The sequence below is a fragment of the Myodes glareolus genome, chromosome 6 (genome assembly GCF_982192425.1).
Source record: "Myodes glareolus chromosome 6, mMyoGla1.1, whole genome shotgun sequence".
Classification (NCBI taxonomy): domain Eukaryota; kingdom Metazoa; phylum Chordata; class Mammalia; order Rodentia; family Cricetidae; genus Myodes; species Myodes glareolus.
This window is the reverse complement of record NC_142031.1, coordinates 15,675,906-15,700,269: the sequence shown is the minus strand read 5'-3', so window position 1 is coordinate 15,700,269 and position 24,364 is coordinate 15,675,906. Positions and strand designations below refer to the sequence as shown.

Genomic DNA, 24,364 nt, shown 5'->3' with positions numbered 1-24,364 from the left:
ATGCTCACACATATGCACAGATATAAAGAGTTCAGCGCCCCTTCTGGACTCCAAGGGTACCTGCATCACACAAGGCCACTTATGTGCTTAGATATACAAGCAGACTCATAAATAGAAATAATTATTTTTAAAAAGGTCTGTCCCCTCTTCAGTGTGTTGAGGCAGTCTTCTCTTGTGTCTGCTTGGCTGTTTACCCTACCAATTAGCTATATCCACTTCCCTCTTTAGTTTTCTTTTGGTAGGTTTTTTGTTGTTGTTGTTGTTGTTGCTGTTGTTGTTGTTGTTGAATTTAGCCCAGGCTGACCTTCAACTCCTCATCTTCCAACCTCAGTCCGCCCAGCCCTGGGATTGCAAGAATGTACCCCATGCCCAGTGTTACTTATTCTACTTAGAAAATGGACTGTTACAAGATTGAAACTAAGCTCGAGGGCCAACTCCCTCTTCACACTCAAGTTCTGCTTCCAGATTCTAGCAGTTATGTGTGCTTCATCACAACCTGGGTCTGGAAGCGACCAATGGATGTTAGCTTTGTGTCAAGCTTCAAGATGTCTGTGGGTGGTGAGCGTCAGCTATCCATGGGGCAGGAAGCATCACGGTGATACCTTAGCTGCTTTACCCTCCTTTTGTTCGTGACTGACTGATTGAGACAGGGTGTAATGTATCCCAGGCTGTCCTGGAATTCATTACATAGCCCCCCCCCCCAAAAAAAATGACCTTGAATTCCTGACCCTCCTTCTTCCGCCTCCTGAGTGCTGGGGTTATGTGCATGCACCATCCCTAGTTTATGGAGTGCTGGATGGAATCATGACTTTGTGGACGCTCGGCAGCCCCTCTTCTAACAGCTGTATCCCCAGCCATTTGGTCCTCTCTTACTGCATCCCATCGGAAGATGGAACTAATTGATGGGCGGGAGAGAAGAAACTGAACATGTTATGCTTGCCCTGAGTTGGACATGGTCTATTCCTGCCAAAACTGATGCAATCCATTGCTGGTGTCAGGTCACTGAGAGGCGATAAGGCCTTAAGGTGTCTGGGCCACAGGACACACTGTCATTAAAGGATTTTTATCATCCCCGCAGGAGTGGGTTCCTATGAGAGCAGGCTACCTGGCCTCTTTGTCTTCCCCTCTTCCCCACTCTGCACTAAAGGTTGAGCCACCTTCCTACCAGATGCTGAGCAGAAGCCAGGGCAGAGCTCTTGGGCTTCTAGAACTAAGGGTCCAAATAAACCTCTTTCCTTTGCAAATGACATGACTTCGGTGTTTTGGTACAGCGACAGACTGCAAACTCAGCTTTTCCCTTCCCTTGTTCTCTTGGACAGTGTGTCTAATGCCTTCAGTCCTATAGAGCAGGCTTGACTTCTGAGGCCTAAGTCGGCCCCTGTTCAGCATCGCTTTGGCTTGAGTGGCTAAATCTGCCTAATTCTAGGATGGGCAATTGATAGACACCCACAACCTATTTCTTCATAATCAGCCTTATTGCTCCTCCCCACCCCATGACTTTTTTCAGCTCCACTTGCTGGGTTCCTGTGTCCGCTCTTCCTTTATTGTCGGATTCAATCAGGAAGAAAGGGCATGTGATTTTCTGGGATCTTTCCATATTCCGGCAACCTCCGTAGAGACACATCCAAAGGGGTTATAATTGAATTAGAGGCCTGGACTTGCCAATAAATAGGTATAGCACATAATTGATTTCCACTAACAGCAGAAACAACACACAGTTCAGATTTGGAGTCCTGAAAAGAAGGGATGGGAAGCCCCCAAAACACTATGTTTTTGAAATCTATGGCTGAAATGCTTACGCCGGGCCCCAGTGATCGGGAAGTGGTGGTTTAGGGTCCACAGCCTGTTCAGAACAAACAGCATTCCTGGTTTTTGGAAACTCATCAAGGAATCCGTGTTTACTTAGATAACTTGGGTCCCAAGCGTCTCTAGTGTAGGCTGGATTCAATCCAAAGAGAAGAGGAACTAAGGCTCTGGGACTTTTCTCCTTTTCCCAGAACCATTGAAACACAGGCCTATCAGCTCTCAGTGGCCCTCAGGAGGGCATCCGATGGTCTCTTCAACGGTCCAGTTCCTAGATTGGACTGTGAAGCCCAGGGACTGTTTCAGAGTCAGGGGTCCCCTGGGTGATCAACGGGTAGTGAATAGTCCTGGTCATGAAGGTATGAAGGTCTTGTTCTCTTTCTTTCTTTCTCTCTCTCTCTCTCTCTCTCTCTCTCTCTCTCTCTCTCTCTTTTTGTTTTGTTTTGTTTTGAGGAATGGTTTCTCTGTGAAACAGTCCTGGTTGTCCTGGAACTCACTTTGTAGACCAGGCTGGCCTTGAACTCACAGAGGTCTGTCTGCCTCAGCTCCCAAATTCTGGGATTAAAGTCATGCCTGCCACCACCACCCAGCTAAGCAATGCTGCTCATTTAACTCCCAAAGATAGCACAGACATCAGGGAAAATGACTGGACTTGAATTAAGTCAGATCATCTTGCAAGAGGTGGGTCAGCTGTGAGAAACAGACTACAGGGAAGCTGGGAAGACCGAGTCTCAGCATCCAGAAAACACAATCCGTTTCTACCCAAAGCAAGAAAACAGCCCGACCTTATTGAAAAACAATGGAGGGGGCTGGAGAGGTAGCTGGGCGGTTATGAGGATCTAGGTTTGATTCCCAGCACTCCCATGGCAGCCTACAGCCATCCGTAACTTCAGTCCTAGGGATCCCACATCCTCTTCTGGCCTTTGTGTGCACCAGGGGTATAAGTGGTGCACAGACATACATGCAGATTGTTATGCCCAGATCCGCAGAGTGCCCCAAAAACCAACAAGGAGACTGAGTCCCATATGTAAAAGCAAAGAAGCTTTATTTTACACAAGTTGGCAAACTCGACTCTCTGTGTGTCCAAAGTATGGGAGTAACTGGAGAGCCCAGAGCTCAGTTAGAGTTGGGTTTTTATAGTAGCAAAAGTGGGGGTTAGGGATTTCTAAGGTTCAAGACCCCTGATTGACTGACATTTGTCTAGGGGTGTCCTGGTGAAAAGCGATGGGTGTGCGCTGGCAGGTGACCCTATCTACAATGGTTGGAATGTTAGGAATTTCCTTTGGGTGGTCTGTTCCTGGGTGGTGCCTGGGTGGTCTCAGTTTGTGGTCTTTCTCGGAACCAGGTATTTATTGCCTTAGAAGACTACTGAGATCCGTGCCTCTCTTAAGCTGATCATGGCTGGGTCCTGCACAGACAAAAACACCTATACAAATAAAATCTAAAAACAATAAGAAAAAGAAAAGAAAAACAATGGCGGTTAAAGTGTGAGCATGCGCAGTCACGGGGCCTGCACCTTCAGTGACTGTCAGGAGTATTCTCCCGGAGCTGATTCATAAGGTTAGAGCAGAGTGTAAGCAAGCAACATGGGTGTAACAAGGCTGGAGCTGAGGTGGTGAGGGAGTGAGCAGCAGGGCTTCCTTCAGTCGGCCTTCTCTCCCCTCTTTAGAAGGGACAGCGAGTCCCTGCCCCTCTTCGCATTAATGGTAGACCCTGAGGTCACTGGTCAAGTCTGACCAATCATAGACAGACAGTCTTTCTATGCCACCTGGGTCTTAAGCGTGACCAATCAGAATCCTTCTATAAGGCTTGATGAGGCTGGTGGTGGTGGTGGCACATGCCTTTAATCCTGGCACTCAGGAGGCAGAGGCAGGCAGGCCTCTGTGAGTTCAAGACCAGCCTGGTCCACAGAGTGAGTTCCAGGACAGGCTCCAAAAAGCTACAGAGAAACCCTGTCTCGAAAAACAAAACAAAACAATACAAAAAGAAGAAGAGAAGAAGAAGAAGAAGAAGAAGAAGAAGAAGAAGAAGAAGAAGAAGAGAAAAAAAGAAAAGAGCCTTTTAATTTTATTATTTATCTATTTTGGTTTTTTTTGAGACAGGGTTTCTCTGTGTAGCCCTGGCTATCTGGAACTTATTCTGTAGATCAGGTTGATCTTGAATTCAGAGATCCACATGCCTCTGTCTCCTGAGTGCTGGAAATAAAGGTGTGCACCACCACACCTAACTTAACTTCATTTGGAATCTGTAAATTGCAAAAGCCGTTTATCTGCATTACACGTAGATCAGCAACTAGAGAAAGAGACGTCTTTGGAAATCTCATCACATGGTTATGAACATCCTTATGAGTTTCTTCCCTGTTTTTTACATAAACCCTGTTCTGCTTCCCATGCATGCCGGGAAAGGCATTTCTCCTGTAGCCTGGGATTTCTAGTTATCCCAAGCACTTGCCTGTCAGCGTATTAAGGGATCTACTTATCACGCTCACTAGAATTCATAAAGACATCTTACTATTTACACTTCCTTTTTGGTGTTTTGAGACAGGGCCTTACATAGCCCAGGCTGGCCTAGAACTCCCTATGGAGACAGGATGATCTTGAACTTCTGGTCCTTCACCCTCTGCCTTCCAAGTGCTGGGGTGACAGACCTGCAGCACCAGGTCTTTTCATGCGGTTCCGATGTTTGAACCCCGGATGCCATGCATGCTAGGTAAGTGCTCCACCCACCGAGCCACATCTTCATCCTTGACTTACATTTCAAATGGATCACTTTGGTCTGCACGGACATGCGCCACCATGCTGGCATCAGCTTATAACACTGTGTTATACTTGAACAGACTGGTACACCTGCTGGGTGCTGAGGATGGTTCTACATGCCCGGGATTCAGCATGGAGTCCCACGGAAGAAGTACACTCAGAGAGGCTGCATTTATTCACAAGAAGACAGGTGGTGCAGCTACAGAGTGCAAGAAAGAAAAATAAACACAGGGAGGAATAAATGTGATCTTTTTTATTTATGTGATACTTTTAATTATGTATAAATGTGTGTGTGTGTGCGCACACGTGCACTTGTGCATGCACGCGAGTGAGCATGTGCACATGAGTGCAGGTGCTTGCAGAAGATGAAAGCATATGAACCCCTGGAGTTGGAGTTACAGATGGTTGTGAGCTGCCTGTCATTGGTGCTGGCAACATAACTCCAGTCCTCTAGAAGAGCAGCAAGCATTCTAAACTTCTGCTCCGTTTCTAGATCCTCCATGGAAATAGTGCAGTGCATGTCCAAATCTCAGAGGAGGTTCTGTGGTAACAGAAACTTTACACAACATGCAGACAAGAATGCAATCTTCATCAATAATATATGGTCCAGTTTTAATTTCCCTAGATACTGGTCTATACATTAATGACTAGGGTTCAAGTATTTGATTTTTCAGAGTCATTTTGAAAAGTCAAAAGAATGGGTTAGTGTCACCCCAAAAGTGCTTCTAAGGAGCTAGGCATGGTGGCTCACATGTGAAATTCCAGCAGCTGAGAGGCAGAGGCACAGGGAGACCGAAAGAGACACTTGCAGAAGTGGACAGATGGCTCTAAGGTTAGAAGCACATACTAACCTTGCAGAGGACCTGAGTTCCACTCCCAGCACCCACAGGCAGCTCACAGCCACCTGTAACTTGAGCTCCAACACCTCTGGCCTCCTTGCACACCTGCATTCATTTGCACAACCCCCCTACAGACATATACACATAACTTTAAAAAACCCTATTTTTAAAAAGAACATAAGGTCTTGGGGTTAGAGAGATGGCTCAGCAGGTAAAGGCGCCTGCTGTCCAGCTGAATGACCTGAGTTCCATTGCTGGAACCCTCGTGACGGAAGGAGAGGTCTAACCCCACATGTGCACCAGGTCACATGTTCACACACAGTTTATTGAAAAACCATGATCTCCGTGTGGTCTGATGGCACAAGGCTGTATTCCCTGCTATTTCAGAGGCTGAGGCCCTGTTTCGAAATCAAAAGTCAAACCAGGTATAGTGGTGCATGCCTTTAATCCCAGCACTTGGGAGGCAAAGGCAGGGAGATCTCTATGAATTTGTAATGAGTTCCAGACAAACTAGGGACATACTGTGAGACCTCCAGAAAAAGTTGGTTGTGGAGAGAGCACTTAGCATGTTTGGGGTCTTTGGTTCAAGCCCTACAGTATAATGGAGAGAGAGAGGGAAAAAGAGAGAGGGAGAAAGGGAGGGAGAGAGAGAGAGAGAGAGAGAGAGAGAGAGAGAGAGAGAGATCCCAGGATCCTGCTTATCCCTGTAGCTCCATTCCTCACCGAATCCTGGTAGGTGGCTTTGGAACCTATCCTGGAACTAACTGTTGTTGACCAGGCTGGCCTCGAACTCACAGAGATTCACCTGCCTCTGTGTCTTAAGTGCTGGGATTAAAGGCGTGCGCCACCATTGCCAGGCTCTAATAGGTGTAAATGAACAGATAGCCACAGGTATAGGCCTGTTGGAGAAGTGTCCATTTTAGGAGAGGCAGGAGATTTTTGGATTTATTTTCTATTGACCACTGCAGAACACGGTCTTTGTGCTAGGTTCTTCGGTTTAGCAGTCTGAAAGAGAAGGGAGCAAGGGGTTAAGTTGGAAGAGGAAGTGATTCAGGGTCAGTGAAAACTTCGGGGTCAGCGAAGAAGTCGGCAAAGCATACTGCCTGAAGTTTTTTTCTTGGCATAGAAACACATTGCTGGTTCTGCTCTTTGTTCTGGAGCTCGCTGAGTCAGGGATTCAAAAAGAATAGCGTGAGGCCGGGAGTGGCAAAGGAATCTGCAGCAGATGCAGAAGCCCCAGAGACGTGGTGTGGCTTGAAGATGCTTCCCTCCTTCGCTGTACTGGCTCTGGAATCAAGGTCAGGGGCAGGCAACCAAGTCCAGTTCCCTGGAGTCCCAGACCCAGCCCCTTCTCCAAAGAACATCGGCTTTGTTCCACTCTTGGACTCCACACAGGCTCAGCTGAGTGTCCCAGGCCGAGAGTGTGTGAAGACTCCGAGTGTCTCTACCCATTTATTTCAGTTCTTTTGGCTGCACTTCCTGAACCCTGAAGACGCTGGGCCAAGACTTCTTTCTGTGATCTGCCAGACCTTTGTTCAACCTCACAAAAGGAAGGGAGGATGGTTATTAGAAGAACAGTTTCTGCGTTCCATAGTTACCCCACGTGACATTGCCTTAGTCTCTCACAAAACTCCAGATCGCCGGGGTCGATGTTTCTCCTTCCTTTTCATCTGGTTATTTTGCAGCTGTTTATAGAGATCGTCACCATGGTGACAGCATCAGAACAGGTCAGACGGAACACCGAATCCTTGGGTTATTAGTGGTTTTGCCTTTGTACCCGGAAGCATGACTTTTTCACCCCAAACCATGTCTTTCATTTCTTATAAGCACTTACGGTTTCTGCTCCAAGTCAACCCGCCTCCCTTTTTGATGGATTGCCAGCGGGTTTCACCACAGAGGTGGTCCACTCCAGGAAGAGGGATGGGAAGATTTGGCTTGGGGTTCCCGACTGGAAACTGGATTTACCAGAAACCCTCTTTCCTTCAGCTACAACCTGGGTCAAAGTTTCAGGGTGTTGAAAGACACAGTATATAAACTACAAATCTAAAGGACCATTGGTGTTTGGTCCATGGACTTGGAGATTGAGTTCAACAAATAAACACAGCTGGCGTTGTGGCCTTCAGCAAATACTTACCGTCTTTGTTTTTTCCCCCTTCACAATCGTCTTCTTTCCCGGAGAGCAGAAGTAGCTGCAGTTGTTATTATAGCATATAATAACATATAATTAATATTATAGCATATACGGCTTGTGGAGTTATGTCTGCTTGTCGGAGGGAGAGCAAAAAAGATGGACCACATGCTCTTCTTCAGATGCTGAGTTATACTTGGCTCCTAAGACGGAAGGGTGCATGTAGAGATGTTTGGTGATACTGAGAAGAGGGAACACTGGGGAGGGGGGCATCTATTTTATTATTAGTATTAGTAGTAGTAGTAGTAGTAGTAGTAGGTGTGTGTGTGTGTGTGTGTGTGTGTGTGTGTGTGTGTGTGTGAAGAGGTTATATAGGGGAGAGGGCATAACAGAAGACTCCATTCACTGTGGGCTTCAGGTATTTGAACTCGGGTTGTCAGACTTGCAGAGTCCCCGCTTTCACCTGCTGAGCCATTTCACCAACTCCATGTTTCGTTTTAAATCAAGATGCTTCCATAAATAGATACTGAGAAACCAACATCCTGCCCTGGGAGAATCCTTAATGTGTAAAGTAACCACGATGAGTTATTGGCTGAGGAAAAAAGCAACTTAAAAACCTGTATTGCTGCATAAGCTCATTATGGTAAATTATGCATATATGTGTAACAGAAAAAGATTGGCTTATGTCCTAAATGGAAAGCAGCAGTTGTTTCTTGGTTACTTTTCTTCTCTTTTTTGTGCTTTCATCTTGCTATAAATTCCTTTTTTTGTTTGTTTGGGTGCTTTTGCTGTTGTTAGTGGTTCTATGGATTCAATGTCTTGCACACATTAGGCAACTGCTGTCTCACTGAACTGTATCTCCGGCTTCTAGCTATAATGACTGTGCATGCACATACACACACACACACACACATATACAAGTTCTTTTCTATTTTTTAAGAAAGGGTATTTAGCCTTGGTAGACCTGGAATTCTTTATGTAGGCTAGACTGGCCTCAAACTTATAAAAATTCACCTGCTTCAGGTCCCTGAGTTCTGAGATACAGGCATGCACCACCACACCCGGCTTTGCCTATGCTATCGAGTGATGACTGTACATGGGTGGTATCACATCCCCATTTGATAGAGGAGGACACCAGGATATAGCAGGAGGCTCTGCGCTCTGCTCCTTCAGGACTGCAGGGAGGACAGAGTTGGAATTATTTAGGTAAGGGAGACACGGAGCAGACTGTATCTGCCACTTTCCTGATGCTGTGACAAAAAGCCATGACCAAATCAAGTTACAGAAGAGTCTGTTTTGGCTTAATGGTTCCCGAAGGCTAAGAGTCCATCTTGGCAGAGAATGGGATGGTACCCTGGGGACAGGAATGGTGGCAGGAGCCGGAAACTGTGAGCTTACATTCTCAACCATAAATACAAAGCACAGAGAACAAACTGGAAGTAGGGTCAGGCTAAGAACTCTCAAATCCAGTCCCTAGTGAGGGATTTTCTCTAGCACCTTGTTCCAAAACAGTGCCACCAGCTGTGGGACAATGGTGTATACCCTGTCACTTGTATTTTAAATAAACGCTGATTGGCCAGTAGCCAGGCAGGAAATATAAGCAGGGCAACCAGGCAGGAAATAGAGGCAGGGGAATGAGAATTCTGGGAAGAGGAAAGTTTCAGTCTGCAGTTTTCACCCAGACAGAGAGGAAGCCAGACATGGAGCAAACAAGACGTGACTGCCTTGCCGAAAAAGGTACCAAACCATGTGGCTGACACAAACAAGAGTTTTTGTTTTTTTTTTTTCCCTGAGACAGGGTTTCTCTGTAGCTTTGGAACTAGCTGAAACTAGCTCTTGTAGACCAGGCTGGCCTCGAACTCACAGAGATCTGCCTGCCTCTGCCTCCCAGGTGCTGGGATTCAAGGCGTGCACCACCACTGCCCAGCACACAAACAAGAATTATGGGCTAATATAAGTTATAAGAGTTAATAAGAAGCCTGAAATACTAGGCCAATCAGTTTATAATTAATATAGGAGCTCTTGTGTTTATTTGGGACTAAACAGATGTGGGACCTGGTAGGACAGAAACCTCAGTCAACAGTATCAAGTGTTTATATATCTGAGCCAATGGGAGATGTTTCTCATTGGAATCACAGCAGACTTTACTACTGGAAGGAAGAAGCCAATGGAGAAGGCAGGTCCGTACATTCACGGCATGGTAAAAGGTGGGTTCCGTAGACATTAACATGGCATGCTGGAGAAAATGATCGTCATTTTAACCATTTTCCTTTGAGTGCTCGGGAATGATGGGGACATAAAGATCAAAGGCGCCATACATATCGGACGCTGCTGACCATGGGGCATGGAGGAGGTTCTGCTGTCAACCACGGCAGCAGGTGGGCAGAGCAAATCACACAGCAGCCCGAGTCTGGCGGTCTTCTAAGCACCTCTTCATTTGGGCTGAGGTGGAGGAGTGAAAGGAAACTGCCCTTGGGGAGCAGACAGGGCTCCGTTCAAAGCCTGGCTTGCCATGAATGGAGCCGCAGGGCCTCTGGCCAGCCTCCCCGCTCTATCTGCAAAGATCAGTAAAGACACTGCACTTTTATGACGATTCCAATGACGCTGAGCATTCCAGATGTTTATTGATCTGTTGGGAGCTACAAAGGAGAACGTCTCAGATGTGTATCAGGGAGACATTAGCTGCTGGAATCAACACTCCTCTCCTCCCCCAAGCATCATCTGATGGATCCCTTCCGTGCTTTACCACTGAAGGAGATACAGGCTTCTACACCTTGACGACTTCCTCTGGATCCTCTCAGCTGCTGGCCACAAGGCAGGACATGAGGGACACATTATGGCTGTGCTTTGAGAAGTCACCATGTCATTTCCTTGAGCACACCATGGGTTAAAAACCAGTCATGTGGCTACAAGGGACCCACAGGACTCCAAGGAGGCCAGACAATATAGACAGTGTGCTCAGCAAGAGGTGACCATGTGACTTATTAATGTTGATGGACCTAATTGATCATATGTGGTGTGAGGCAGAGGGTGAAGTCAAGGTAAAAGTCCCAATAGAACTGCAGTGGCCACCCAGGCACCTGAGAGAGAACCTCAGGCAATCAGTTTCCTTTTTCTTTTTTTCTAGTCGGGGTTTCTCTGTGTGGCTTTGGAGCTTGTCCTGGAACTTGCTCTGTAGACCAGGCTGGCCTTGAACTCAGAGACCCACATGCCTCTGCCTCCCACGTGCTGAGATTAAAAGCTTACGCCACCACTGCCTGGCTGTTTGGGGGTTTTCAAGATAGGGTTTCACTGTATTGTGTAGCCTTGGCTGTCCTAGAGCTCACTCTGTAGACGGAGCTAACCTCGAATTCACAGAGATCCACCTGCCTCTGCCTCCCGGATACTGGGATTAAAGTCATGTGCCATCACTGCCTTGATTTAATTTTTATTTTTTAAAGATATGTGTGTGTGCGCGCATGCATATCTGTGGACCATGACCATGACCACGAGGCTAGGAGGGGGCTCTAGACAATCTGGAAATGGAGTTGCAGAATGCTGTTAGTCACCATGTGGGTAACTGCTGAAACTGAACCCTGAACCCAGGTCCTCTGTCAGAGCAACGTTCTATTTATTTATTTATTTAGAGACAGGGTTTCACTGTGTACTTCTGCCTGGACTAGAATTTGCATGTAGACCAGGCAAGCTTGAAATCAAGGAGATTTCCCTGCCTCTGCCTTGTGAATACTGGGATTAAAGGCACATGCCACCATGCCTGGTTTATATATTTTTCTAATGCTATTATTATAAATGGAATTTAATTTTTTGTTTCCAAGTTTTTACTGCTTATATTTTTTTGTTCTTATTTTTAGTGTTTTGTCTTAACACCTTTCTCTGCAGCCCAGGCTAGTCTTGAACTCAAGCACTTCAATGATGCTCCAGCCTCGGCCTCCTGAAGCTGGGACCATAGCCACTCTCGTCATTTATTCCAGTCTCTCACCAGGTTGTCTCTCAGTTCCGTCACTTTATAAGCTCTCGGGCAAGTTCTGCATCTGGCTGAGTTCACGGGGACCATTGCAATGTCTTGTCTGAAGGAGGAATGGAAGAGAGTAGAGCTAACCTCAGTTTACATTCTGGGTGACTGGAGTTTCTTCTGGGTCACCACTGGACAGGTTCCATTTGTGGCACTGAGTTGTATCTCAGGAACCACACTAATGGCTGGGAAGTGACTCATTGGACCACCTCTAGGAACCCATGGAGCAGTAGGGACAAAGAATAAGGGAGTTGGGGAGAGTAAGAGATAAGGTGTACAAAGTTCATGGTTTCCATGGGAACACACAACAGTTGGCTCCATGCCCAGCTTTTGATGGTGTGTTGGAGAATACCTGGAATGACAGGGGCTACTTATCCCAAGCCCAAGCTGAGAACCGGCCTGGGGTATACTGTATAGTCCAGCCCAACCCTAGAGGCTGGCTGGCCAGCCCACTTAACTCACTGAATATGAATTCTCCCCAGACGTGCATATAAAACCTCCAACAGCCGGCCCATATGTGAGAGGCCTTTCTACATCTCCAATCAGGACCCCCCAGATGGACAGGATACAAACACTTCTGGTCCAGCAGAAGGCAGCTGGGAGTTCTCCAAGGTACCTCTTAGAAAATCATAACAAAAAACCTCAAGATGATAGTGATAAACCTCAGAGTAAATGATCCTCTTGGCACCAGAGCCTTGGGCTGTATTAAGCCAATGGTTGCCTGGGCTCTGGGTTCTTCCCCTTTACTGTTACATATTCTGTCAAGATGCTGAGAGGAGGAAGGGGCAACTGAGCTCTCGCGTTAAGGCTGCCTCTTTTACTACAGACCACAGCTTTCTGTCTTCAAAAGAGGCCAGCATATCCTCCCCACTTCCACCCCCACCAGTTCTACTTTTTGTCCCAATAACTGGAAGTTTCTAAAACTCAAATGGTTCTTCTACTCTCTGGTATATGCTTCTTTAAAAAAAAATTCTGGGGCTGGAGGGATGGCTCAGCAGTTAAGTCCTTGGTGTTCTTTCAGAGGACTTGAGTTCAGTTCCCAGCACCTACACAGCAGCTCACAGCTGCCGGAAACTGGAGTTACATGGGGATCTGATGCCCACTTCTGATTTTTGTGAGCACCCACTCATGTGTACATACCTATACACAGATACACATAAACTGGTAATCCTCCTATCTCAACCTCTTGAGGGCTGGTGTTCTTCTGACCTCAGTGGGCACCAGGTACACATGTGGTACATACATACAGGCAACATTTCCATACACATGAAAATACACTTAATCTAAAATATAAAAATTAAAAAATGGTGGCCAGGAGCGATGGTATAGGCATCCATGAAACCCTGGGTAATGTTCCTAGCACTACAAAAGAACATACATTCATACATACATACATCTGAACTATAGTAACTTAAGAAGAACACATATTAAACACTTTTCATCGTGACCAAATATTTAACAGAAGCAATTAAGGGAAGGATTTGGGGGGTACATTCCTTCATGGGGAAGACATGGCACTGAGAGCTGAGACAATGACACTAGAGGTAGAGTTTGCCTACCTCAGGTGTCCCACCCAATTCTGCGAGCCCCTGTTCCCCGATATGGTGCGCATTTTCCATATCGAGCCGTGAGCTTGGAACAATGTCCTAGGAGTTAAACACACACACACACACACACACAGAGAGAGAGAGAGAGAGAGAGAGAGAGACAGAGAGAGACCTGGATCATTTGCCCAAAAGGTAAATGTCAACTTTATTCTTGCTCAATTCCAGGTTTATATACTTAGGGGCCAAAGGACGAGAACCCCCTCCCAGCAGGAAGTGAGATCAAGGTGTTGGGCGCCTGGCACCAGATGGCAGAATCTGCCGGGCAGGGGGTACCGAGCAAGCTGCAGTGACAGATGTGGTAGGCCCACTGCGAGAACCTTTCTTTGCAGGTTGAATTACCATGCCAATAGAGGATAAGGCTCTCTATGCTAATTCCCCTAGCTGGTGGAGTGAGCAGAGGAGATGACAGGAAGCTTAGACTGGTTGGGTAAACAGTCCTGTATAGATAGCACCCTGAGGAGCCAGGAAAGGCCTGGGATCCAACACTCAGGGGCCAGCCTCCACCAATCAGACCCCTCAACCTCACCAGAGGGCACTACTAACTGAGAAACGAGTGTTCAGACACAGGAGCCCGTGGTGGACAGGCCACTTTCACACTGACACCTTCGCATCTTGTGACCTCGGGGTACAGGGCCACACCTGTGAATGGGAGGTGGTTTTGGATCTAAGTGATCCCCAGGTTCTGGGATAACTGTGCATTTACTAACCCAGAAGTCTCAGCTGTAGGACTTAGTTGAAGGAGGAAAGATGGCTAACTAGACAATTTTGAGTAGTAAATGCTCAAATGTGTCCTCTTGAAAACAGAGACTATTTTCGATTCCCGGCTGCCCAGACCCAAATAATCACACAGAAACTGTATTAATTACAACACTCTTCGTTCAATAGCTTAGGTGTATTCCTAGCTAGCTCTTAAATCTTAAATTAATCCATTTCCATTAATCACAAGGCTGTGGCCTACTGGTAATATTCCCGTGTCTTTCTCCTTTGGCAGCTACATGGCCTCTGTCTGACGCCGCCCTTTTTCCTCCTCTGTCTGTGCTTGGATTTCCTACCTTGCTATATTCTGCCCTGCAAAAGGCCAAAACAGCTTCTTCATTAACCAATGGTAATAAAACATACTCACATCATACAGTGGGAAATCCCACATCATCATATATTTTTCAGTGACCATCCTAATCCCACAATCTCCCTGCTCCTCCGAAGTTACTTTTCTTGTGTGAAATGCTCAGGACTTCCCTGCCACCCTGCCTCAACTCAAGAGATGTTCGTGGGCAGCTGCTCTGAGTAAAAGGCCGTGATGAAGGAGGATGGTGCATCCTTGTCTTCTGAGGTTACTTACAATCTGCAGCATGGTTCTGCGGACAGATGAAGAATGAGCAAAGGCAGGGCAGCTTGTCCATTTTCACCTCAGTTTCTTCTGCAATGATGAGGCATAGAGACATAGCCCAGTGGGTTACATATTTGACCAGCCTGCCTGAAACTCTGGATTCCATCTCCCCTCCCTCAATACAGTAGATAAACCAGGGGTGGTGGAACACACTGGTAATTCTTAACTCTAGAAAGGGTGAGCAAGAGGATCAGGAGTTCTTATCCTCAGCTACACAACGAGTTAGAAGCCAGCCTATGAAACCTTGGGTTTAATCCTTAACCTTGATAAATAAACAGACCCTATCTCAGAAGCATAAACAAACAAACAAACAAACAAAAAACCCAGCCAAGGCTGGAGTTGCTATTTCCAAAGATTTATTGAAAGGAGTTGAGCAGGTAATAAGAATGCAGGGTCCAAGGCATGGTGGTGCATGCCTTTATTCCCAGCATTCAGGAAGTAAGGTGATCTTGGGAGTTCTAAACCAGCCTGGTCTATGTAAGGAATTCCAAAACTACACGGTGACATCGTCCCAAAACAACAACAAATGTATGTGGTAAGTACCCATAAAAAACAAGCATCCAGCTGGACGGTGGTGGTGCACACCTCTAATTCCAGCACTCGGGAGGCAGAGGCGGGTGAATCTCTGTGAGTTCGAGGCCAGCCTGGTCTACAAAGCATGTTCCAGGACAGCTAGTACTGTTATGCAGAGAAACCCTGTCTTTAGAAAACAAAAACAAAACACCCACCCAAAACTAAAACAAACAAACTGAAGCTTCATTCTCAATCCTGGAATGCTGATTTATATTCATCTTATGCTGATACTATTAAGTTCATGGAGCTTGATTGAGCACCTTCCATGTTCTGTGTGTTATGGATGTTGTACTGAAAGGCTTATGTATGGAAAAGACAGGAGTCCCAGAACCATGCCTCGGAAGAGGAGATTTCTAGGGAAGTGAAGTCATGTCAGGAGAGGCTGCAACAGACATCAGAAGTAAGGAGTGAGCCCAGGCACAAAACGGCCACTGACTTTTGCTTGAGGAAATACCCAAGTCAGTTTGAGAGGTATAAAATCTGTGGGCAGGTCGGGGTGAGGTAAAATCCTAAGCCCTGAACAGAACCTAGACTCAATGCAGAATTACCTCTGGCAGAATGTGTGTGTGTTTGTGTGTGTGTGTGGGTGTGTGTGTGTGTGTGTGTGTGTGTGTGTATGCATGAACACTTGTGTACTTGCCCATGCAGGCACAGGTGGTGGTTAGATGTTGATACCCGGGATGCATTTACTTCTCCTTAGCTTTCCCATTTTATTTTACTACTCACTAATTCCGAGTTCAGGTGTTTTGCCTGCATATACGTATGTGCAGACTTGTGTTCTTGGTGCCTACAGAGGTCAGAAGAGGGTACCAAACCTGCTGGAATTCCAGTTACAGATGGTTGTGATCTGCCATGATGGGGATGGGAATCAACCCTGGGTCCTCTGCAAAAGCAACAGGCGCTCTTAATCACCGAGCCATCTCTCCAGCCTCTCATTTAATTTTAAGACAGAATCTTTCAGGAAACCTGAAGTTCACCATCTCGGCTGGTAAGTGGCTGACCAATGAGCCCCAACGTCTTCCTGTCTCCCGTCTACAGCATTAGGGAGATAGATGTGTGCCATACTACACGGCATTTCTGTGAGGGCTGGGGACCCGACCTGTCCTTTGCTTGTGTAACAAGCACATTACCCACTGAGCCATGTCCCCAGTCCTCAGGAACTCACAAGTTTTTATATGAACAGGAACACAAATATGGGGGAGTTGGCTGACAGATGGGGGACCAAATAGGCGTTGGTTGGCACTAAAACTTTTATGACAGCAGATACTGAGACATGTTTTATGAGGCTGATAGGAATGAAAGAGTATAGAGGGAGAAACTGAAGACCAAGGAGGTCCCACGTGCTGGGGCGGTTGGGATCCAGCAGAGACACAGCCTTTATTTTATTTCTTTATTTGTTCATTCCCCCACAAGACAGAATCTCACCATACAGCTCTGGCTGTCTGGGAACTAGCTCTGGAGACCAGGCTGGCCTCTGCCTCCCGAGTGCTGGAATTAAAAGTGTGTGCCACCACACCTGGCTGGCTCCTTCATTTTTAAATCAGGAAAGGCAGAAAAGACCAAGAGACTTGGGAAACGATGGGACTCCTGTGAGGCTGGATCTTTTGTACGTGCGGAGTGTGAAACAGGTCTTTGGCTTAGGGTAAAATGTGAGAGGAGGACCAAAGCGTCAAAGCGGAAGCTCGAGAAACCCCATCTCACAGTGAGGAGGAATGGCGGGATGGCCAGGCTCACTAAGTCTGTGATGGCAAGTAAAAATGGCGCAGTCACTGCAATTGTTTTCTTTTTTTTTAGGGGGGAGGGAGGTTTCAAGACAGGGTTTCGGGGTTTCTCTGTGTAGCTTTGGAGCCTGTCCTGGAACTTGCTCTGTAGACCAGGGTGGCCTCGAACTCACAGAGATCTGCCTGACTCTGCCTTTTAAATGCTGGGATTAAAGGCGTGCACCACTACCCCCCAGCATCACTCCTTTTTTGTTTGTTTTGTTTTGTTTCGTTTTTCGAGACAGTGTTTCTCTGTAGCTTTGGAGCCTGTCCTAGAACTAGCTCTTGTAGACCAGGCTGGCCTCGAACTCAGAGAGATCTGCCTGCCTCTGCCTCCTGAGAGCTCAGATTAAATGCGTGCACCACCATCACCTGGCCACTGCGAATTCTTAATGCTCAAATGTCCCAATACAGTTTGCGTGGGGATAACTGAGCTTCTCAGGGCTGGTTAGTTAAAAAGGGAAGGAGCAAAGGGTTAATGGATTTTTACAAGAAGTATGAGCACTGTTGTTAAGGGTGTGTGTGCAGACTCATGTACACATTTTTATCATGTGTGCACACACGCCTATGTCGTAAATGGGAGAATCTGGCAGGGTCACAGGTATGCAGGTCTCCACGAGGCTAGAGGGATGCTCAGGTGTTAATGTAATCACGAGGTTAAGGTTAGACTTGAGATCTTTGAGCTCTGGCTGAGATGGACAAGCCCGTAAAAGGAAGGAAACTCGTGGGTAGAGACGAAATCAGTAAGGGAGGAGTGGTGTTGATACTGAGCGGCGATTAGAGAAACTGAAGTCATGGAGTCTGGGGGCGGGGCCTGAAGGTCAGTTCCTGACAACTATTTGAAGTGGCGGGTGAAACAGTATGACATACTGATGAGGGCATAGGGTACAGGTCAGGCTCTCTTTCTCCCTAGTCTCCCGAGTGCTCCACCAAGCCTGGCTAGGCTGGGATTTCAGAGTAGGATAAGGAAGACTGTCTGTAAAGTGATTCTCTGCAGGAATGATGACCCGACTTTCAAAATTCTTCTGGGGACCTGGATTTGATCCCCAGAACCTAGTAAAAAGCAGGCTTGATAAAAGCAGGTTATGCTCTTGTAACCCCAGCACTGAGGAGAGGCAACGGGATCCCTGGAACTCGCTGGCCAGCCAGTACTAAAATACTTAACGCTGCTTGAAAGCCATTCAGAGCTCGTAGGCTATCAAGTCCAGCCTTCATGCTCACAGGACCCAGTGACAGATCTAGAGTGGGGACCTGACATCTGGGCAGTCAACCCACAGACTGACCTAGTGATCTGGCCAGCAAATGAAAAATGGGCTGGTCAATCAGACTTGGTCTTGGGGATCTGAACTATCAAAGACATAAAGTTGTTAGTTAATAGAAACTGGTGTGAAGGATGAAGAGGGATTAAGGCCATCAGGATGGGGCCACAGATAGCTTAAGGCATTGGCAGTATATGGCCAGGAGCCAGCCAACGAGCCCAGTTAGCGGCAAAGGCAACAGAAGCAGCGGAAATAGGGCCTTAGTGAGATAGTGCAGCGGGTCAGCAAAACTGGCACCAAGTCTGACCACTTGAATTCAGTCCCCAGAACCCACAGAGACTGACTCCTGAAAGCCCACTTCCAAAAGTCCACTGTGGAATGTTTGTACACCTGTTTCCCCTCAAATAATAAATGAGCTGAGCTAGGTGGTGGTGGCGCACGCCTTTAGTCCCAGCACTTGGGAGGCAGAGTTAGGCAGATCTCTGTGAGTTTGAGGTCTACAAGAGCGATTTCCAGGACAGGCTCCACAGCTACTGAGAAACTGTCTAGGAAAAAAAAAAGTAAAGATGGAGTATGTGCCCCTGAATCCTCTGGGTTCCTGTGTCTTCTATTATGAAGAACTTAAAAACTATAGAAGGTTCTTTGTGTGGTGTGTACATGTCCATGTATTTGCACTAATATGTGGGCCAGAGGTTGGCATTGAGCGTCTGATTACTCTCCACCATATATATATTTTTTTAAGAATAAAGCTTTGACAATTGATTACATTTTTATGTACGTGTGTATGCCACATGTGTGTGGGTGCCCACAGAAGACAGAGAGCATGTTGGATTCCCCTGGAGCCGGAGTCACAGGCGGTTGAGAACTGTCTGACATGGGCCCGCTGGTGACACACGGGTCCTCTGGAAGAGGTATTCTTAACTGCCGAGCCATCTCACCAGACCTTTCACCTCATTTGTTTGAGACAGGGTCTCTCCCTGACCCTGGCAAATCCCAATTTAGCTAGGCTGGATGGGCAGCAAGTTCAGAGAGCCTTTCCTAAGTCTCTCCAACGCTAGGATTCCAAGTGCATCCCCCACACCCACTGCTATGTAGCTGCTGCTGATACAGACTCAGGTCCTGGTGTCTGTCTGGCAAACACTTTGCTCTAGAACCCCCTCCCCCGATCCCAGTCAGGGAAAGGTACCACTCGGAGGTTTTTAAACAGGGAAGCAGTAAGCTTACACTGCAGGTTATGAATATGGGCACTGGTTCTAGACAGCCTTGAACTGAACTCAGTTTTAGGCATATTGCTTAGCCCCTCTGATCCTACAAGGTTGAAACAAAGTGAGAAACTACGGACAATGCACCTTGGATAAGGCTTTCTGTCATTTTTTATCTTCAAATGTCACTTATTTCATGCTTTCACCCCCCCCCCCCAGCTCTTGGGAGGGATTCCATCTCTTCTTTGCTGGTTGGTTCTTTATGATCTCTTCTCTCTTCATTCATTCCCAAATGAGCTCATCCCACCCGCTGATGCTGTTAAACATCTTTAAATGCTGCTCACTAGCAGCAGGCTTTCACGCCCAGTTCCTTACCGGGTCTCTCATTGAAGTTTCCAATAGGCATCTCAAATAGAACATCTCAAAGAGGGCTTCACTCTCCACTCCACGCTCCCCTCCACCCCACTGCCCTCCACCCCACTCCTGTTCCTCCTAGTTCAATGGCAGTTCTCTGTGCGGATGCACACAGATTCTCAGCATCTGGGACTCATTCCCACTTCTGACAATGCCAGGAACATATCAGTAAACATTTGAATACCAGTGTCCAGTTGGGCAGTGGTGGAGCACGCCTTTAATTTCAGCATTCAGGAGGCAGAAACAGGTGGATCTCTGTGAGTCCAAGGCCAGCCTGGTCTACAAGACCTAGTTCCAGGACAGGCACCAAAGCTACAAACACTGTCTTGAGTAACCAAGAAAGAAAAAGTGTCCCATGCCTAGTACCCTTCATCTCTGCTGCATTCCTTACTTTCAGGGGTGTGTGATGAGGATTGGGAAAGACCTCCATAGAGTATATCACAGAAGCAGCATCATATTGGTGTGGTGTATGGTGAATGTGTGTGTGTGTGTGCGCGCGCACACGCGCACATGCACTCACTAGCCTGTGAATATGCATGTGGAGGAAGGAAGTCTATGTCAGGTATAGTGATATTTTATTTATGTTTTAATAAATAAAGCTTGCCTCAAGATCAGAGGGTAAAACCAAGCCACTAGAGGCCAGGCAGTGGTGTCACACACCTTTAATCCCAGGATTTGGGAGACAGAGGCAGATGGATCTCTGTGAGTTCAAGGCCACCCTGGGCTACACAAGATCAATGCAGAAGCAAATCCAGGTGGTGGTGGCTCACACCTTTAATCTCAGTACTAGGGAGCCACATGCCTTTAGTCCCAGCATTAAAGGGGAAAAAAGGCGGAAGCAGATAGAAGCTCAGAGACCAGTTGGTTGTCGCCTAGCCTTGGTAGAGGTAAGATTTCTCTAGTGACTTGGCTGCTTTGCTTTTCTGATCTTCAGGTTGAACCCCAATATATGTCTCTGTGTTTTTATTATTTGTACCACATTTGGGGCCCAATATTTGGGGTACAAATTCATGAAAAAGTCACTAGAAAAGGCCGGAGCTGCACATGGGGCTCCAGCCCCACCCGGCCAGGCTTTCTTTTCTTTCTTCCCCAAGCCTCTGAGTGAGTTTGGGATTTTTCTGTTGTAGCCTTCAGGCAGCCCCCAACACACATGCTTTTTCTGAACAATCCCCTGTGTGTTTTTTAGACTCCCCCCCCCCCCCCCCCGCCACACACACATCTCATGGGTTGCAGGCTCTCCCTGAATCCCCTTCTTGGGCTGCTGCTAAATTAGATAGCTGCCTTGAAACCCAGTCAGGCTTTTACTGTTTTACGCAGCAGCAATAAGCCTCACATCTTCATCAACATCATCAGCAGATTTAGTAAGATAATTGGGAATTCTTTAAGGGAGGAATTAGTTAAAAGAGAGAGTTTTTTCCAACATTAAAAATGGGGAAAATAGAAAGCCGGGTGGTGGTGGTGCATGCCTTTAATCCCAGCACCGGGAGGCAGAGGCAGGCAGATCTCTGTGAGTTTGAGGCCAGACTGGTCGACAAGAGTTAGTTCCTGGACAGGCTCCAAAGCTACAGAGAAACCCTGTCTTGACCAAAACAAATAAACAAACAAACAAATGAACAACTAACCATCAAACAAACAAACAAACCTAAGGGACTGATGGACCGAGAGGGATCTTTTTGTAAAAAAAAAAAAAAAAAAAGAAGAGGTAAAAATTGGATGACGGGATAATAGGTTGGTATTTGTGAGTTATTATTTATAGACAATTACATTGGTATAGATTCTTGTATATTGATACAAAGTTAAATTATATTGAATATTGCATGTATGTATGCTTTTACCTGTTTAAAACATTTTTAATGTATTGATATATACAGATACATATATATTTACCATATTGCAGTGTACATTTCTATCTCTGATCAAGATACTTATACATTGTTTACATTTGGAGATCATTGTCCTCATTTATTGCACAGTTGTTTATTGCCTTAGTCTTTAACTTATATAGGTATTAAGAATTATGGATCAATAGTCATCTATGTTTGTCATACTTATAGTTAGACTAACCAAGTTCTGTAGATATATAGAGATTATATTCTGCATAGATAATCTTCAACTACTTCAAAGAGCTATAGAAAATGGCATTTAAATAACTTAGAGTTTGGTTAAAGTGAGACACAATTGCTCCTGGCAGCACTGATCTATTCCCAAGAGAATGTTGAGCACCAAAGACACTCCACTTGGAGCTTGTTTTCTTCTTGGCAAAATCAGCCTTTGGGCAAGGAAGTGCCCATACCTCAACCACTGACAAAATACATAGTATCCAAAAATGGATAAGCAAGACTGTCAAATCTTGCCAAGACAGGGTAAGATGGTTTTGAAAATTTTCTTGCCTTTAAAAATAGTCTGTCAGTTATTCTAGGCCTTAGCCAAAGTTGGTTGCCTCAATGTTGCTAATGAGACTTTGGATGATTGTCTAGGTAGCCAGTTGCCTCTGTCATTTGTTGCACGTTTTGGAAGTTGCTGATTACACTTCCTACTCACTCAAGTAACATTATTTCCCTTCTCGGACCTTAGATGGGGTTGAAGACTAGATTTTTGTAGTTACTTTCCTCTCATGACTTGGTCAAGTTATTTATTATACAAGACTTAAGCTAGTTAGAAAAGGATATTTGTTCTTATTGTATATAATGTTGTATTAGGTTTAGAACTCTCTTATTTAAACAAAAAGGGGAGATGCTGCAGCAAGGTTTACCTGCCTACTGGGATGTGGCCTCATAGACTATTTACCCAGAGGCCGAAGTGTCTCTGGCCCCTTCTCTCCTCCTCCCTCGTTCCAGTTTTGCTCATTCAGATTGTTTGGATCTCACCTCCATCCACTGTTCAAGCAGAGAATCCTGATTTGTAAGTTTTTCCCCTAAATAAGTAACTCTATCTCTCAGTTCTGAGCCAGTGTGAGATTTCTTTTAAGCACCCGATATCTTTGCCTTCACTTAGATGGCGACAAGGACTTAAATAGTCCCAGGGAATTTTCAGTTGAAGCTGAGAGAGAATTGACTTTGATTCAAAGAAATTGCAGAAGGCACATGTGGATCTTGTGGATTAAAATCTTAACTGCATTCTGGCTATATTACCCTCCAAACAATTCCCTACAGGAATTTTAATGCAGAGGGAAGATATTATCATAGAATAGATCTTTTTACCACATAAACTGAGTAAAAAATTAAAAACTTATGTGGAAAATGTCTCTGAGTTAATGATCAAAGAAAAATTGAGACTTTGTCAATTTGCAGAAATAGACCTAGCAGAAATTATAGTACCTTTTAATAATGATGAAATTGACAAATTATGGGTAGAAAGTAAATGCTGGCAAAGAGCTTGTAGTAATTTTTTGGGGGAGAGATTAAGAACAACTATCCCCAAAGCAAGAGAATTCAACTTATATAGAGAACTAATTGGATTCTTCCTTGCATTGTATAGGACACATCAACATCTGGAGCCCCTACATTCTATACTGATGCAAATAAATCAGGAAAGGCAGGTTATAAATCAGAACATTTAAGTACAAAAGTGATATTGTCCCGCGCTACCGTCTCGCCCGCAAGAACGTAGGATCCTTCTGCAGAAAAGCTTTAATGCGTCTTGAGAGAGAGAGCATAAGCTTACATGGCGGAGACCCAGAATGAGGGGAACCCAGCCCTTATAAAGGAAACAGTCCTCACTTCGGGCGTGTCACTCTTGGATTGGTCCGCTGCCCATTATCCCAGATGATGCCTCGGAAGTAGGCAGGGACGCAGTAGTAGAAAGTTACCAAGCACATGCGCTGGGATTAAAGGCGTGTGCTACAACACCTTGAACTCACAGAGATCTGCCTGTCTCTGCCTCCCAGGCATTGGGACCAAAGGCGTGTACTACCACACCTTGAGGTCACAGAGGTCAATCTGCCTCTGCCTCCCAGGCATCGGGACTAAAGGCGTGTACCACCACAGCTTGAGGTCACAGAGGTCAATCTCTACCTTTGTCCCTTGAAGCAATGGAGAATGTGGTTGCAGCCCTCCACATGATATAAGCCCTTATGATTCTGTCCAAAGTCAGAATTATATGGCATTCTCATGGTACTAAAAAATTTTAAAGAATCTCTCAACAAAGTTACCAATTTACAATGCGCAGAAAGAGTTGCATATTGAAACTGTTGAAATTTATACCATGATACAGAATTGACTTTATTTATTCACTTACAAGATATAATCAGGAATAGGCATCATTCCATATATATAACACATATTTGATCCCATACGGGTCTTCCAGGTCCTCTAGCACAAGGTAATGCAGAAATCAATTAATTATTGTTTGGAAATGTGCTGGAGGCCTCAGGATTTCACACCACAAAAACCCATCATGTCAATAGCAAAGGTTTAGAAAAAGACTTTTCCATCATGTGCCAACAAGACAAGGAAATTATAAGGAAATGTCCTACTTTTTCTTTGTACATACAAATACCACTACCTGCAGGAAGTTACCCAAAGGGTACTCAAAGTAATGGAATCTGGCAGATGGATATGTTTCATTTTGTAGAATTTGGAAAATTAAAATATGTACACCACACCACTGAAACCTATTCAGGTTT

At 45.8% G+C, this 24,364-nt stretch overlaps 1 long non-coding RNA gene across 1 annotated transcript; it reads left to right on the top strand.

The window, feature by feature from the left end:
• The first annotated feature begins 6,481 nt into the window (after positions 1-6,481).
• On the top strand, positions 6,482-7,527 carry LOC125406262 (uncharacterized). Its single transcript, XR_007233862.3, has 2 exons — positions 6,482-7,125; positions 7,226-7,527. It is a non-coding gene; the product is annotated as an uncharacterized LOC125406262 (long non-coding RNA).
• The last annotated feature ends 16,837 nt before the right edge of the window (positions 7,528-24,364 follow it).